Genomic DNA, 18,099 nt, shown 5'->3' with positions numbered 1-18,099 from the left:
ATTCTTCACCTCTCCCTTCACTGCCTCCAACACTTTGCATCCTTCATTCACTCTCTGATGTACATCTGCTTCCACTCCACCATTTGCTGCAACAACAGACCCCAAATACTTAAACTGATCCACCTCCTCAAGTAACTCTCCATTCAACATGACATTTAGCCCCGCACCACCATCCCTTCTCGTGCATCTCATAACCTTACTCTTACCCACATTAACTCTCAACTTCCTTCTCTCACATACCCTTCCAAATTCTGTCACTAATCGGCCAAGCTTCTCTTCCGAGTCTGCAACCTGTACAGTATCATCCGCAAACAACAACTGATTTACCTCCCATTCATGATCATTCTCATTATCATTTTCAATCCTCGTCCAAGCACTCGAGCATTCACCTCTCACTACTCCATCAACATACAAGCTAAACAACTATGGCGACATCACACATCCCTGTCTCTGCCCCACTCTCACTGGAAAGCAATCGCTCACTTCATTTCCTATCCTAACACATGCTTTACTACCTTTGTAGAAACTTTTCACTGCTTGCAACAACCTTCCACCAATTCCAAATAACCTCCTCACATTCCACATCGCTTCCCTGTCAACTCTATCATATGCTTTCTCCAGATCCATAAACGCAACATACACCTCCTTACCTTTTGCTAAATATTTCTCGCATATCTGCGTAACTGTAAAAATCTGATTCATACATCCCCTACCTCTTCTAAAACCACCCTGTACTTCTAAGATTGTATTCTCTGTTTTATCCTTAATCCTATTAATCAGTACACTACCATACACTTTTCCAACCACGCTCAACAAACTAATACCCCTTGAATTACAACACTCATGCACATCTCCCTTAACCATATATAGTGGTACAATACATGCACAAACCCAATCTACTGGTACCATTGACAACATAAAACACATATTAAACAATCTCACCAACCATTCAAGTACAGTCACACCCCCTTTCTTCAACATCTCAGCTCTCACACCATCCATACCATGTGCTTTTCCTACTCTTGTTTCATCTAGTGCTCTCCTCACTTCGTCTCTTGTAATTTCTCTCTCATTCTCATCCCCCATCACTGGCACCTCAACACCTGCAACAGTAATTATATCTGCCTCCCTATTATATTCAACATTCAGTAAACTTTCAAAACATTCCGCCCACCTTTTCCTTGCCTCCTCTCCTTTTAACAACCTTCCATTTCCACCTTTCACTGTCTCTTCCATTTTGTAGTGGTAAATAATTAATTTTATAACTCCTAGCTTCAGAAATTAATAAGAATTAACAATACACACAGAAAAATATACAAATTTTATAATTTATCTTTCATGGAAATTGTATGAAAAGGGTTATAAGTTTGATACATGGCAACATTCCCTCCTGGTCTCATACGGTAGCTAGTGAAGGCTAGTATCCATGTCATTTCTCATGCTGGTGTGGTGGACCACATGCGTGCCATTGTAGATGTAGTTATGTGTGGCTGGATTGATGCCATCTTGTACATGGAGCTTTCAGGATTATTATGCTAGGAAGGGGTTTTACCATAGTGAAATAAATAACCATGAATGCTATAGGCCTAATCCCCTTTGACAGTGAGCCCATCAGGTGGTCTGTCACTACTTTTTTCAGTTGGTCTTGGAAGCAGCATAGTACCTGCACAGGCAATTTTTATTCTGAACCTCAAATCTTATTTACCCTAACACAGTCATTATTTATTTTCCCTCTTCAAATGTTTTTGACCACTTCCCCTTCTACAAAATGCCTATCGTCTTTCATTTGTCTCCTCTTCTATAAGAAAATTATAATAAGAAAAATTTGCATAAGACCCTTGTCCAAATTTTTTCTTAGACATGGCCCTAGTTTTAAAAACTGCTCACACACACACACACACACACACACACACACACACACACACACACACACACACACTATATATATCATCCTCAGAGACATATCACTTAAATCAAACATTCACGGCATATTAATTTAAGACTTGCCGATAGTATTTTATTACACCCAATAAATTCTTGACAAAGTGTAATAGTCTCATTCGCTCACTAGTACTTGTCCATGAAAAATGCCCATTAAAGGAAAAGTCTTTGCTCACAGGCCAACGCAATACTAGTACCCCAATACAAATTTATATGCTCATACTGTATCCCAATTTCCTTGCATTCAAAATTACTTGTAAACTGAGGTATTACTGTAAGTTGTTTGACATCAGTGACTTTTGTTTTTGTGATGCTTTAAAAATCACCCAATCATTCATTCTCTTTAAGGCAATTATATTACTATTTCATTTTTCTTTTAGCCTCTTCTATTCTATTTTTCTTTTAGCCTCTTCTATTCTAGTTTTCTTTCAGCCTCTTTTATTCTATTTTTCTTTGACTCTTCTATTTTTCTTTGACTCTTCTATTTTTCTTTCAGTCTCTTCAATTCTATTTTTCCTTCAACAACATCTATTTTTCTATTAACCTCTTCTATTTATCTTTCAGCCTCTTTATTTTTCTTTAATCCTCTTCTATTCTATTTTTCTTTCAGCCTCTTCTATTTTATTTTTCTTTCAGGCTCTTCTATTCTATTTTTCTTTCAGCCTCTTCTATTCTATTTTTCTGTCAGCCTTTTTATTTTTCTTTCAGCCTCTTTATTTTTCTTTCAGCATCCTTTCATGCTTCCTGTTTTACTTTATCTTATAAGGTTTATTTATATTTCTACCTCTTTAATTTGCCTTTTAGCCTCATTTATGTTTTATTTAACCTCTTCTATTTATCTTTCAGCCTCCCCTCTTTTGTTATTGTTGTATTCTTATCATGGAGAATGAGATACTTAGAATTTCAGAGGTATTCATTATTATAAATACATTTTAGCAAGTAGTGCATAAATTTACAGCCATGTCATTCACTGAAGGAAAAACATGAAATGAGAGTGAAATCACACAAGAATAAGACTAATTTAGCTGTTCAGCATTTGCAAAAGTGTAAAATACAGACTGAAATCCCTCACATGCCTGGCAGCTAACTGAATAATTATTATAACAGCTTTCCAGTCTCTTCTAAGTGTATTTCATCCTCTTCTGCTTTTTTGGCTTCTTTTATTTGCATAAGCTGTTAGTCATTCACCCGCTTTGATTTGTGTTTAACCTCTTGTTTTACAGCCTTTTCAATCTTTTCTATTTGTCTTTCAACCTCTCTTCTTTTGTCTTTCAAACTATTATATTTTTCCCCTCTTATATCTTACAGCTTCCTCTCTTGCTCCCTTGCTTAGTTTCTTGTCATAAGCTTTAATTTTTTTTATTCTTTTATTTGCCTTTTATCATCATTCTTGTCTTTCAACTTCTTCTCTTGTTTTTTGGCTTACCTTTTCTAAATTAGCCCCCTTTGTCTTTCAGCCGCTTCTATAATTCATTTAGCTTTTCATCTTTTGTCTTTCACCCTCTCCCCTTTTGTTTTCAGCTTCTATTTGTCTTTCAGCCTCTTTTCATGTTTCCTGCATTGCTATCTCTTCCAAATGTCTCTCTTTCTTGTCCTTCAGCTTCTTTTATTTGATTTTCAGCTTTCCTTTGGTCTTTCATCTTTTATTCATCTTTCAGCCTCTCTGTTTTTAGCCTCTTTTTAGTTATCTTTCAGTCTCTTGTCTTTTAGCCTCTTTTAGTTATCTTTCTGTCTGTTTTGTCTTATAGCCTCTTTTATTTATCTATCAGCCTCTCTTTTTATCTTCCTGCCTCTCTTGCTTAGTTTCTTTTCATAAACTTTTTTGCCTTTCAGTCTCCTATATTTTCTTTTATGCTTTTCTTTTTACATTTCCCATTCTCCTCTTTTGTCTTCCAGCCTCTTCTATTTGTCATTTAGCCCCTATTTCTTTTTCTTTTAGCCATCACTCTTTTTTCATCTTTCAGCCTCTCTTCTTTTGTATTTCAGCCTCATATCTTTCAGCCTCTCTTCTTTTGTATTTCAGCCTCATATCTTTCAGCCTCCTTCCTTGTTTTCTGGCTTACTACTTCATAAGCTAGCAGTCTCGGCCTCACATACACATCTTTCAGCCTCTCCTCTTTGGTTTCAGTATCTGTTTTATCTTTTAACCTCATGTCTTTCAGCCTCTTCTCATTTGTCTTTTATCTTTTATTTGTCCTTTAGTCTCCTCTTTTTTCTTTCATCCTCCTCTTTCTCTCACCCTGGCTTGCTTTCTCTTCATAAGATCTTTTTCTTTCAGTTTCTGTCATTTTTCCTACAGTCTTCTCTCTTACAATATGGATTTCCTTCTCTTCATAGCCTATCTCTGTCTTTCAGCCTCTTATATACATCTGTCATTCTTTCCTCTTTCAGTCTTTCAGCCTCTTCTCCGTTGTCTTTCATCCTCTTCTGTCGTCTTTCACCCTCTTCATCGTTGTATTTAGCGTAATCTCTTGCCTTAAAGCCTCTTTTTATTTGTCTTTCAGTCTCTCATCTTTTGTTTTCCAGCTTCTATTTGTCTTTTAGTCTCTCTTATTTTTCATCATATCTCATGTCCTGACTTACTTTCTCTTTATAACTCTTCGGCTTCCAACCCCTTCTATTTGTCTTCTAGTCTATTTTTTTTTCAGCCTCTTTTCTTGCCCTCTGCCTTACTTTTGCTTCATATACTGTGTTTGTCTTTTGCTCTCTCTCTCTTCTTGTCTTTCAGCCTTGTCTCTCAGCCTTGTCTCTCTTGTTTCTCAGGCTTTTATATTTGTGTTTGAGCCACATTTCTTTTATATTTTAGCCCCTTCCATTTGTCTTTAAGTGTCTCCTCTTTTATCTTTTATCATCCTATCTTGCTGCATTACTTACTTTCTTTTCATTAGTTCACATAGTCATTAAGCCTCTTTTGTCTTTCAGCATCTTATGTGTCTCTTTCAACCTCTCCTAATTTATCTCATTCTAATCTATTCATCTTTCAGCCTCCTTTCTTGATCTTTATTTACTTTCTCTTCATAAGGTCTCATTTTCTTTTGGCCTCTCCTCTTTCCTCTTTATGTCACATATCTTGCTTCCTGGCTTACTATCTCTTATTTTCTGACTTATTTTCTCTTCTCAAACTTTGTCTTCCAGACTCATTCTTGCTTCCTGACTGACTTTTTGTTTATAAAGTCTTATTTGTATTTCAATCTCCTATTTATCTTTCAGCCTCACCTCTTTCCTCTATCAGTCTCCTCTTGCTTTTTGGCTTATTGTCTCTTCATAAGCTCTCTCTAGTCTTTCGTCCTCTTCTATTTATCTTGTGCTTACCTCTGTTTCATATGCTCTATTGGTCTCTGTGTCAGCTTTCTTCTATCAGCCTCTCCATTTTGTTTTTCCATCTTTTATTTTTAGATTTTAAATTTCTCCTGTTTATTTTTTCCAGCCTCTTCTATTTATTACTCATCCTCTCTTATTTGTCATTCAGTCTTTCCTTTTGTCTTTCAACCTCTTCTCTTGCTTCGTGTCTTCCTTCTTCATAAGTTCTCTCTGTCTTTCAGCATCTGCCCTTTTTCCGGCTCACTTGCCTCCTCTCTTGCTTTCTATTACTCCCTTTGTCTTTGAGCCTCCTTTCTTTCTTTCTTTCTTTCAAACATACTATTTTTCCTTTAACTTCTCCTATTTGTCATCCAGTCTCCTGTTTTGTCTTTCAGCTTCTGCTATTATTTGTAAGTGATAGTGGTGAATGGCATTTTAATCTCAACCCATATAAAACCACTTCATTATCACTTACAAATATTATATCACTTTTGTGTTCGTATATTGTAACAGTGTAATAGGTTGTCTTTGTATAACCTACCAGAGCTAATTAAAGCTGAATCTGGTTCTAATGACCCACAGCCTGGCATTTGATAGTCATAATATAATACTGGTAAACAAATAGGGAGAGGACCTATTCTTATTTAGCACATCCCTTTAGCTTTCACTCAACATGCACAATAGTTGTATTGTTTGTCATATGCTTGTCATTCTTTTGCAATACATCCTTATGTATTTTATAAATGTCCATTGTCTTCCTAAAAAGCTTCGAGTTACCACTATTTGTAACTTTTTTCTTTGGCAAAATGTTGATATTACATCATCTTTTTCCATTAGTTTTTTTCTTGTCAACATGAATTGATTTTTGATGTTAACCAAAAATTATGTTTGAGATCTAATTTTCAGGTTATTTGATTTTATTTCTTTTCGAGTTTCATGCCATACTCTTTTTTTGTTTTGTGTTTTATGACATCTATAACGAAATGTACAAAGCCACATAACAGTTCACCATAATTATTTAAAGCTATTTGGGAAGTTCTTTTTGATTAATATTGAATATCACTGAAATTATATAGATCCTTAACAACTAAAAGACTACAATATGTGTGTGTATAGTTAGCCTTTTCTTTGTTATTTGGATCGTCAGTAAAGTTATTTCAAATCATTGTAATTTATTTTCCATCTCTCTGACCAGCTGCTCACATGTTGAAATTTACTTCTTTTGACATTCACTTCCAGTCTTCGATTTTGTCTCTTTGGCCATAAGTGACATCCTTGTGTTTACTCATTTTTTCATTCTACTATTCGGCGCCAATGACCTTGGATGTCAGGATGTTAGAAAACCTCAAATCAGTCAATCAATTAATCAATCATTCTTCTATCTTTATATATTAACTGGCAATTACAGACAGCTGTGAAGCGCTTTTTCATTATATATTTTATTTATACACAATATAATTATTCAGAAGTTGAAATCAGGGAACAAAAGAAAATGACTAGCTGTTTGGTTGTCTGGATAAATTCAATCTAGAGAAAATGGAAGTTGTATTATACTTGGGATATATAATGAAATCCTGAATTGGGCACAAAAATTAAAGGATCGGTTGATAAGTTGACATATGTAAGAATATTGACCAATACCAACAAATAGTATCAAGGGCCAGTGCTCACACAAAAGTACATAATTTTTAATAATTTTTGATGTCAAGAGGGAATTTTGTAAAAGAAAATAGTTGACTAGTCTGATTCATGAAAAAATTGTGCGTGCTGTTGGATATGACACACTCACCAAAACAATACACGGCAAACTTAAGTACCTTGGTACTCCAAGAAGGTACCTGGTAAAATCATGGTCTTGCTAGTATCTGCGAATTTTACCCAATTATCTCAACCCAGTTACTTCAACTGAGTGAATTCAAGATGGAAATAAACAGACTATATTGTGCTCAATATATAGTTACTCATTGCTTTATATGAAGAGTCTAGGGCTCAATTTAAATGTAGGTTGAAATTTATTAATAGTGCGCATGATGTATTGTGTGTGTTTTTATCATTACTGTACTTAGTTTTTAGCTTTTACCCCTTTTCTACATGAGGTTGTTGCGGTCTATTACCAGTCTTCTTATGCATCATCTCAAATTTTAAAACATTCCTTGAAAAGGAGTGTGTTTTTTAATCTTCTGTGAAGGGGGTAAGAGTTTAAACAATCCCACTTAAAGGGATCAAGTTGAGACACCCTAATACGTAGCAAAGTTAGTACAGTAATAAAATCTATACACATACCCCAGCTCTATATATATGTGTGTGGCTATAGATATATTAGCTCGGTGACTTTCTTTACACTCTCTCCTATCAAAATGGAAAGATGAGTAATATTGTCACTATTTTCTTACCATAAAATGTACAGAAGTTTGAAATTTAGGTCAGTATGAAAACATTAACTAAACACACACAATTGTGTGGTGTATATGAATATGTGTATGTTATACATGTAAATATAATTTATATATATATATATATATATATATATATATATATATATTATATATTCATATCTGCATATGTTTGTACATCTGTATGAGTATATATATATATATAATTATATATATATATATATATATATATATATATATATACAGGTATATATATATATATATATATATATATATATATATATATATATATATATATATATATATATATATATATACACTCATACATATGTACAAACATATGCAGATATGAATATATAATATATGTATATATATATTTATATATTTATTTATTTATTATATATATTCATATCTGCATATGTTTGTACATATGTATGAGTATGTATATATATATATATATATATATATATATATATATATATATATATATATATATTATATATATATATATATATATATATATATATGTGATGAAAATCAACATACTATCATGTTCAATAGAAATAGATTTATACCTGATACCAAGATCGAACCCTAGTCTCTTCATTTCAAGGCACCGAGATTCGATCCAAATGTGAGGTAGAATCTTATTTTCATTAAACACTATAGTGTTGATTTTCATCTTATATTGACTCAATAGGAGTAATTCAAATGAAATTATTTTAATTGGATTATTAAGTGGGTGGGGGAAGTTTGGGTAAAACTCAATGGTACTGTATGTATGACACTGGTTTCGCAGAGTATATCTTGAAGAGCAGTTGTTAACACGTGGTTTATGAATTGACGGTTTCTGCAGGCAAGACTGAAATATACATTGTCCTCATTTGAAGAGCCTAGGGAATTTGATCCCAATGATAGCTTTATGCTGTTATTATACCCTGTTATTCATTACATAGGATTTATTAGAAATGACCGGTTGCTTTTCCTAACACAGTCCCCCCCCTCCAGATCCCCATCAACTAAGCACTATTCCTATTCTTAGTTTAATACTTATGGACGACGTTTCTCTGAGGGGTGGGACGGCCGATGATAAGGAAAGCAAGTATTGTACATAATATCGACCTGGCCCATGTCAGTTGTGGCAGAGCAAATATTTGAACTGTTATCACCCCGATAACGCATATAGCCCCATGAAGAAAAGTGGACCGGAGGCAGTGGGGATTGGAGCTTGGGAAGGGGTGGGGTTTGGGAGGGGTATTGAGTTATAACGGCCAACGGAGGAAGAAAGATAGAAAAGGATAAGCATGCTTGGAGAGAGAGAGGGAGAGAGAGAGAGAGAGAGATTACGAGGGTGGATAACAGAGTGAAAAATATTAGGTGTAGGGAAGGAATGAGGGCGAATCGTAAGTCATGAAAATGAGAGAGAGAGAGAGAGAGAGAGAGAGAGAGAGAGAGAGAGAGAGAGAGAGAGAGAGAGAGAGAGAGCGCATTGTTACAGTATAAAGTAATGCTGTAGGTTATGTAAGAACAAAGAGAATAATTCTAGTAATGCCTGAAATGAATAATTAAAGGGTGCCAATACAAACATTTGACGACCCGGGAGGGTGGTAGGGGTATGCCTTAATGACGTAGTTGCTAATTAGACCATTCTGGAAATGAGGCCATTAAATTAACTACCTTTGTTCTTGTTGGCTTCAACAACTTTCGTTGCACAAGGACTGTGGCGAAACCCGGTGTGTCTTTTGCTGATGGAATGAATTATTATTATTATCATTATTATTATTATTATTAGCTAAGCTACAACCCTAGTTGAAAAAGCAGGATGCTATAAGCCAAAGGGCTTCCACAATGGAAAATAGCCCAGTGAGTAAAGGAAACATGTTGATAAACTGCTCTTTTAAGAACAGTAACAACATTAAAAAATAGATCTTTTATATATTAAAAAATAGATCTTTTATATATAGACTATAAAAACTTGAAAAGAGAGGAAGAGAAATAAGAAAGAATAGTGTGCCCGAGTGTACTCTCAAGCAGGAGAACTCTACCCCAAGACAGTGAAAGACCATGGTACAGAGGCTATAGCATTACTCATGACTGGAAAACACTGGTTTGATTTTGGAGTGTCCTTCTAGAAGAGCGGTTTACAATAGCTTAAGAGTTTATTCTCTCCTTACTACGAGGAAAGTAGCCACTGAAAAATTACAGTGCAGTAGTTATCCCCTTGGGCGAAGAATTGTTTGGTAATCTCAATGTTGGTGGGTGTATGAGGAAAGAGGAGAATGTGGAAAGATTAGTCCAGACTATTCGGTGTATGGATAGGCGATGGAAAAATGAGCCATAACCAGAAAGAGGGGTCCAATGTAGTACTGTCTAGCCAGTCAAAGGACCCAATAACACTCTAGTGACAATTATATCAATATTCCATATAGGAAATGTATCCACTAAACATGTTTGATAATTTCATCAATTATATATTGCTGTTATTCTTAATGATAGTTAATTTACCACCCTAGTTGGAAAAGCAGGCTGCTGCAAGTCCTACGGTTCCAACAGGGAAAATAGCCTAATGTGGAAAGGAAATAAGGTAATAAATGAACTACATGTAAGAAATAACGAATGAAAAATATAGAATATCTTAAGGTAAGTAACAACTTTAAAATAGACGTCTTGTAAAAACTATGGGGAGTGACTTATGTCAACTGTTCATCATAACATTTGCTTAAATTTGAACTTTTGAAGTTTTACCTCTTCAATTGCCAGGTTTATGAAGAATAAAACTAATTAAATACTGTGTAGTGCTGAGCCTTATGATGTAGAAGGGAAGACTGTTAGAATAAACTGCATACATTGTACTACGTACATCATTGTTTAGTCTGGGAAGGTCTGAATTCAGACAATGCCCAGAATTTTATTGTGGAAAATCCTTTACAACATGCATAAAGAATTGAGCGATGGTGTGAGAGATTAATATCAAGATCAGGGATGAGAAGTTTAATATTCAGCAAGGATTTATCTGGCAAATTAAAACGAGTCGGCAGCTGAAGACTAGACAGGAGAACAATACTCGAAAAAAGGAAAAATGAAAGAATTAAAACATTTCTCCAGAATACATTGATCACCAAAAATCTTAAAAGACTTTCTCATTAAGCTAAATTTATATTTTGCAGAATTTAACAAAAAACAGACGATATTTTTCAAATGTAAATTTGCAATAGAAAATTAGCCCTAAAATTATAAAGGAGAGATTTAGATGTTGAGGAGCCACTGTCCTCGATGTACTTGCAATCTTACTTTGAGTTTTGTTAGAGTACAACTTCATGCTCCATAATTTGCACTGTGCAGTAAGTTTAGCTAGATCTCTTTTGAAGAATTCAGCAACTTAAGATTTACATTCACCAGATGGAATTGAGGCAAAGAGAGCATTATCATCAGTATAGGCAAAAGGCTTGTTTTGTAGGCCAAACAACATACAGTATCATGTGTATATATATTATGAAAAGCAATGGACCAAGAATACTATCCTGAGGAACACTAGATGTTACAGTCCTATACTAACTATGGTACCCACTAGCAAATACCATTTGCTAGTTAATTCTTCAAAATTCAATAACGTTGCTAAGAAAAGACCCACGTACTCCCAACTGTTTAAGGAACCACTGTTATTTGGGCCTTTAGGAGGTATTCTGGTTATTTGGGCCTTTGGGAGGCATTTTGATTATTTGGCCCTTTGGGAGGTATTTTCGTTATTTGGCCCTTTGGGAGGTATGTTGGTTATTTGGGCCTTTGTAGAGTATTTTGGTTATTTGGGCCTTTGGGTGGTATTTTGGTTATTTGAGCCTTTAAGAGGTATTTTGTTTATTTGGACCTTTTGGAGGTATTTCAGTTCTTTAGGCCTTTGGGAGGTATTCCGTTACTTGGGCCTTTGAGAGATATTTTAGTTATTTGGGCCTTTGGGAGGTATTTTGATTATTGGCCCTTTTGGGAGGCAATTTGGTTATTTGGGCTTTTGGGAGTTATTTAGGTTACTTGGGCCTTTGTGGGGTATTTTGTTATTTGGACCTATGGGAGGTATTTTCGTTATTTGGGCTTTTGGGAGTTATTTTGGTTACTTGGGCCTTTGTATTGTATTATGGTTATTTGGGTATTTGTGGGGTATTTTGGTTATTAGGGCCTTTGGGAGTTTTTTTTTTTTTTTTTTTCTTTTTTTTTTATTTGGGCCTTTGGGAGGCTTTTATGGTTATTTGGGACTTTGGAAGGTATTTTGATTATTTTGGCTTTAGGGAGGTGTTTTGTTTTTATTGCCTTTTGGGGGATATTTTAGTTATTTGGATCTTTGGGGGTATTTTATTTCTTACGGCCTTTGTGAGGTATTTTGGTTATTTCGGGCTTTGTGGGGTATTTAGGTTATTTGGGCATTTGGGTTGTATATTTGTTAATTGGGCCTATGAGAGGTATTTCGGTTATTTAAGCCTCTGGGAGGTATTAGGGTTATTTGGTCCTTTGAGAGGTGTTTTGGTTATTTTGGGCCTTTGGTAGGTATTTTTGTTATTTGGGCCTTTTGGAAGTATTTTGGTTATTTGAGTCTTTGGGAGGTATTTAGGTCGTTTAGGTCTTTGGGAGCTATTTCGGTTATTTAGTCCTTTGGGAGCTATTTCGGTTATTTAGGCTTTGGGGAGGTATTTCATTTTTTTGGTCCTCTGGGAGGTATTTTAGTTATGTGGGCTTTTGTGAGGTATTTGGTTATTTGGGCCTTTGTGAGATATTTTGGTTATTGAGGGCTCTGGGAGGTATTCTGGTTATTTGAGCTTTTGGTAGGTATTTTGGATCATTTTGGCTTTTGGAGCTATTTTGGTTATTTGGGCCTTTGGGACTTAATGTATTTAGATTATTTAGGCCTTTGGGAGGTAATTTATTATTTGGGCCTTTGGGAGGTATTATGGTTATTTGAACCTTTGAGAGGTATTATGGTTATTTGAGCCTTTGAGAGGTATTTTGTTTATTTAGGCCTTGGGAGGTATCTCAGTTATTTAGGCCTTTGGGAGGTATTCTGTTACTTGTACCTTTGAGAGAGATTTTAGTTATTTGGGCCTTTTGGGAGATATTTTAGTTATTTGGGCCTTTTGGGAGATATTTTAGTTATTTGGGACTTTTGGGAGATATTTTAGTTATTGGATTCTTTGCGAGGTATTTTGATTATTTGGGCCTTTGGGATCTATTTTGGTTATTTAGCCCTTTGGGAGCTATTTCTTTTATTTGGGCCTTTGGGAGGTATTTTGGTTATTTGGGTCTTTGGGAGGTATTTTGGTTATTTGGGCCTTTGGGAGGTAATTGGGTTATTTTGGGCCATAGGTAGGTATTTTGGTTATTTGGACTTTTGTGAGGTATTATGGTTATATAATTAGGCCTTTGGGAGTTATTTAGGTTATTTGGGCCTCTGGGTGCTATTTTGGTTATTTAGGCCGTTGGGAGGTATTTTGTTATTTGGGCCTTTGGGAGGTATTTCGTTATTTGGGCCTTTGGTAGGTATTTTGGTTATTGGGGCCTTTGGGAGTATTTTGGTTATTTGGGCCTTTGGGAAGGTATTTTGGTTATTTGGGCCTTTGGGAGGTATTTTGGTTATTTGGGCCTTTGGGAGGTCTTTTGGTTATATGGGATTTTGGGTGCATTTTGGTTATATTTGCCTTTGGGAGGTATTTAGTTATTTGGGTCTTTGGGAATTATTTCATTATTTGAGCATTTGGGCATTCGGAGCGATTTTTGTTATTTTTGGGCCTTTGGGAGATATTTCGTTATTTGGGCCTTTGGATCTATATTGGTTATTTTTGTGTCTTTGGGAGCTATTTTGGTTACTTGGTCCTTTGAGAGGTATTTCGTTATTTGGGCCTTTTTGGCAGTATTTTGGTTATTTTGGGTCTTTGGCGGGTACTTTGGTCAGATTAGCCTTTGGGAGGTATTTATGTTATTTGGTCCTTTGGGAAGTATTTTGGTTATTTGAGTCTTTGCAAGGTATTTCGGTTATTTTGGGCATTTGGAGGCATTATGGTTTTATGTAACTTTAGAAGGTAATTCGGTTATTATTTTTAGAATTTCTTGGGAAGACTCAAAAGCACCTGTGTTAAACCATATTTAAAAAAAAAATATTAATAAATTAGCATCGTCTTTAAAACGGTATTATTTCTATTTTCGATTTATTTTTCTCCAATTACATAAAGGAAATAGAAGGCAAATAATTCATCATATTTGTCTAACATATTCATATTTAGTATCATTGCGTTGTAATATTCCCGTAATCGGCAAATTTTCAATTTAAATATTTCATTATGAAGTCTATCATGTTTGGAGAAAATATATTAACTGTGACCCACCTCATTCAACCAACTACTTATTACTTATTTTACGACCTGACTCAAGCCATGAATTTCATAATTTATTCAAAAGTATGGTGTGACGAGAAAAGAAAGTAACCAATAGCGATCGATAAAATGCTACTAATGTACGGTATTATAATAGTATAGTGAGATATCGACGTTTTGTTGCCATTATTTACTAATGCAACATAATACAGGTAACGATATACATTCTCTCTCTCTCTCTCTCTCTCTCTCTCTCTCTCTCTCTCTCTCTCTCTCTCTCTCTCTCTCTCTCTCTCTCTCTCTCTCTCTCACCAGCATGACTGTAATCTTATCTAATCAGGCTTTTTCCATAAAATTGGACCGACACTCTTCCATTATTGCCTTCTTTAACAAACACCCTTCAAAATTTAACTTCCCTAAAGGAGGCTTCCAGAAAAAAAGATGATGAAGTCCTCTCTAACAGGCGTAGTTATGGATGGTCCCTTAAAGGGCAAAAATCGTGTCACGCGGAGGTGTCTTAAAAAAAAAAAAAAAAAAAAAAAAAAAAAAAAAAAAAAAAAAAACCTAAGATGTTCCATCAGCCACTGGCAATACCTCGAACTTCCTTACATGCAGCAATGTTCTCATTTTCATATAAGCACTCAGCGATTGCTCAGTATTACATTTAGATCCTTTCGTTCGAACATTATGTTGGACTTTATATTCCTAGCGCTTTTAGGTCTCCAAAATTTCGGCTTGCATAAATAAAATCTTTATATATATAAAACTAATGTTTTACATCTCAAAGCAATTTTATCACTCCAATAATTATCAATGATCATTAATACTTTTTTTTTTCATATTACGGGTGTGAAGATATTTAGTAGGTAATATCAATAAGAAATGTGTTTAAGGTATTACTATGTTCTACGCCATTTAGATCGAATTATGACATAAGGCCTTGTTGAGCGATCGTATATATTGGTTAGATCTATACTTTTAAACTCTTTATTGCTAGATGTATCCCTTCTGGTGTGTTGCCATACCGAATAAAAGACAAACCCTGGTTCAATGATGATTGTAGACGTGCTTATTTGGAGGAGGAGGAGGGCTAGCATCTTTGGGAGGGTAAAAGGTTAGATGTGGCTTGGAATAACTATACTCGGGATAGAGGCAAGGGACATTGACCATGTCCTAGAGACTGATCATATATACATGTGATCAGCACCCAAGCCCACTTTCCACTAAAGCCCACTCTCTAACCAAGCTAGGACCAGGGAGGGCCACGCAATAGCTGTAGATGACGTGTCAGGTAGACCTGTTGGCTCCCCCAAATCACCCATTCTTAGCTTACAAGGATTGCAAGTATTAATTGGAATAACACCACTTTGTGAGTATCTTTTGGAATGTTATCACACATGCTTGGAATGTGAGCATTGTTTGGAACGTTACTTATTTTTGGTTCGTTATCGGTTGCTATTAAAATAGCTCAATCTCTCTAGTTCACTTTCCCCTAAGAGTGATACTGAGTATGCTACTAGGTGTTTGTGCATTCTTGAGAGAATGCCATTACACAGGTGTACAGTCATAAGCCGCAACCTTAAATGCTCAGGTTGCAACCTTCTCACCTGTTCACGATCGATTGCCCACCCTCTCACTTGCTCATGGTTGATCGGACAACCTCTCACCTACTCACAATTGGTTGGACATTCTGTCACCGGGTCGTGATTGATCGCTCTCTCATGGGAGTACCGCTACTACCCCTCAAATTGGTTTCCCCACAAATGCAACCAAAGGGAAGGACTCGGGTTATATGGTGAGAATACAATTGACCTCCAATTGCTCCTACGTAAATACAAAATCGAGTTGAGGACTCGGGGTTGTATAGTTTGGAAAAATACAAATTACTTCCAAATAGGCAAATTTTGGTAATGTTGGGGTTTAACAGGCGGCTTGCCAAGCTAGTGATTACACTTCGGCAAGTAACTTAAGAGCAGTCATATGCTGGTGCTCTCTTAGCTATTTGCACGATGCCTCCCTCATCGTCCGACTTATGAGCTTTGCCTGAGTTGCACTCTCCCCTTTACTCCTAGATATGCTTGGGACAGATAGTAAAGATATTTGCAAACACGTCAATTATGTGTTCCTTTAGCACAGTTCAAGGACTTTTGCTGATCCTGGGCCAAAGGACATTTACTAACAACAGTTATTTCAGAGCAGACATGGTCAAAGGTGTAACCAACATAGGCAGGAAAGAGGAGCCAGGCACTTGCTTTGACAGTACATATAAGAAAATTGTAATGCTACAGACAAGCAAAACATGGCCCTTGAAGAAGGATGGCACTTATAATACTGAAGTGTTCCACAGTTTTCTCTTCTACTAGTGGCGGTAGTCCTTATACAGTGCTACCTCTGGGAGAAGGCCTGCAACCCAGATAGAGGAGTGGATGGTATCATGCGACAGAACAGTAGACTGTGGATATGCTCCAGTCTGGGTTCAGCCTCCCATACATCAACTCTTCACCACCTCTAATTTAACACCACTAACATCATTATTCTACCTCTGGATTGGAGGAGGACTTAGCCCTCCTGGCAGAGGTTCAGCTCATGCTGCAGAAGGGTACTCTTCGGAACGCACACATATACCTCAGCATGCACATTGGTATACTCACGAGATTTCAACTCCAGAAGATTAATCATGACCCCCCAGGCTTCTTCAGTTTATTCTTTCTTATAGAGAAGGGGATTTTGGACCGGAGACCAGTCATAGACCTTTCATACCTGAATAAGTTTGTTTGACAAACTTTGGCCAAGATGGAGACAAAACACAGTAAGGCAGATGATCAGGCTGTTGGACCTCATGATCTCAATTGATCTGAAGGAGGCTTACTTCCAGATCTCAATTCATCCCGGCTTTAGGAAGTATCCCAATTTTGTCATGCTGAGCAGAGTGTACCAATTCAAAGTTCTTTGTGTTGATGTCTCAACAGCCCCTCAAGTCTTCACCAGAGTTTACTCTGGTATCAGCATTGACACACACCAACAGCATGATCTTGGTTGACTCTGTGGATAGCCCTCTGCTCCAACAGGACAAACTCCTCCTGTTCTATCTTGATCTGGGGATGGTGGTGAATTGGAAGAAGTCAACCTAGTGCCCAAACAAAGACTGATTTATTTGGGAGTAGACATCAACACCGTTGTGTGAATAGTCTTCCCATCTTGGTATGAACTAGCACACCTTTGAGAGGTGGCTTTCCCTATCCTTCAACAGACCCATTGCCAGCACAGCTTTGGTAGGTGCTGGAAAATCTGGTATCCTTGGAACGTCTTGTTCTGAACGGTCATCTCCACCTGCAGTCCCTTCAGTAGGAGCTGAAGAAACAATAGTCACAAGACAGCAATCCTTCTCTTTTATTAATTCTGAAAGGGAAGTCTCCCAGACTTTGCCTGAAATGATGCTGTACAGGATGGACCCCTCCAAGGGCTCACCCCTACTCGACACATGCACCACAACTTAATTTATTCATAGACGCATTGAAAGAAAGGGTTGGGTAGTTTTTTTTTTTACAACCCATAAATCATTAGCCTAGAATAGTCTTTACATGCTCAGATAGGAAGCAAGAACCTGACTTTGAGGGGTTCTCCAATAGTCAACCTGTTCTCAACCTCGCTAATCCTAAGTTTCTAATATTATGCTCACCAATGCCAGACCAGGAAGCAGTGTTCGAAGATGCCTTCCAGCATCCCTGGGACAGCATCGACCTCAAGGCTTTTCCGCTGTTCAGCCTGAGAAGGATTATCTTGAATATAGTCCAGTCCATTCTCAGCTCAGTATGACTGATAGCACTGAGAGGCCCAAAATAAAATGGTACCCTGACTGTCTACTCATAGAGAGACAGGATTTTTTTCCCTCTGTCCGACAGGTTCTGCTAACCACACGCCCAGAGATCCCACAATTCGGTGGAATCACTCCGGCTTCATGCATTGAGGTTATCCAGCTTCTCTCAGAGATAGACATTTTGCTCAAGTTGCACTAGAGATGTCACGATATTGTTATTATTATTATTATTATTATTATTATTATTATTATTATTATTATTACGAGCTATAAGTCCAATGGCTCCAACAGGATT

General features: G+C 36.4%; 1 protein-coding gene and 1 non-coding gene across 3 annotated transcripts in view; both read left to right on the top strand.

Annotated features, from left to right (window-relative positions):
* Positions 1–18,099, top strand: part of LOC137645718 (thyroid receptor-interacting protein 11-like) — a 346,293-nt gene that overhangs the window by 100,523 nt on the left and 227,671 nt on the right. The gene's annotated exons all lie outside the window — the stretch shown is intronic.
* Positions 16,232–16,338, top strand: LOC137646166 (U6 spliceosomal RNA). The gene has a single exon (XR_011045423.1). It is a non-coding gene; the product is annotated as a U6 spliceosomal RNA (small nuclear RNA).

The sequence above is a fragment of the Palaemon carinicauda genome, chromosome 8 (genome assembly GCF_036898095.1).
Source record: "Palaemon carinicauda isolate YSFRI2023 chromosome 8, ASM3689809v2, whole genome shotgun sequence".
Taxonomy (NCBI): Eukaryota; Metazoa; Arthropoda; class Malacostraca; order Decapoda; family Palaemonidae; genus Palaemon; species Palaemon carinicauda.
The sequence above is the reverse complement of the archived record's forward strand: the minus strand, read 5'-3'. Positions and strand labels throughout refer to the sequence as shown.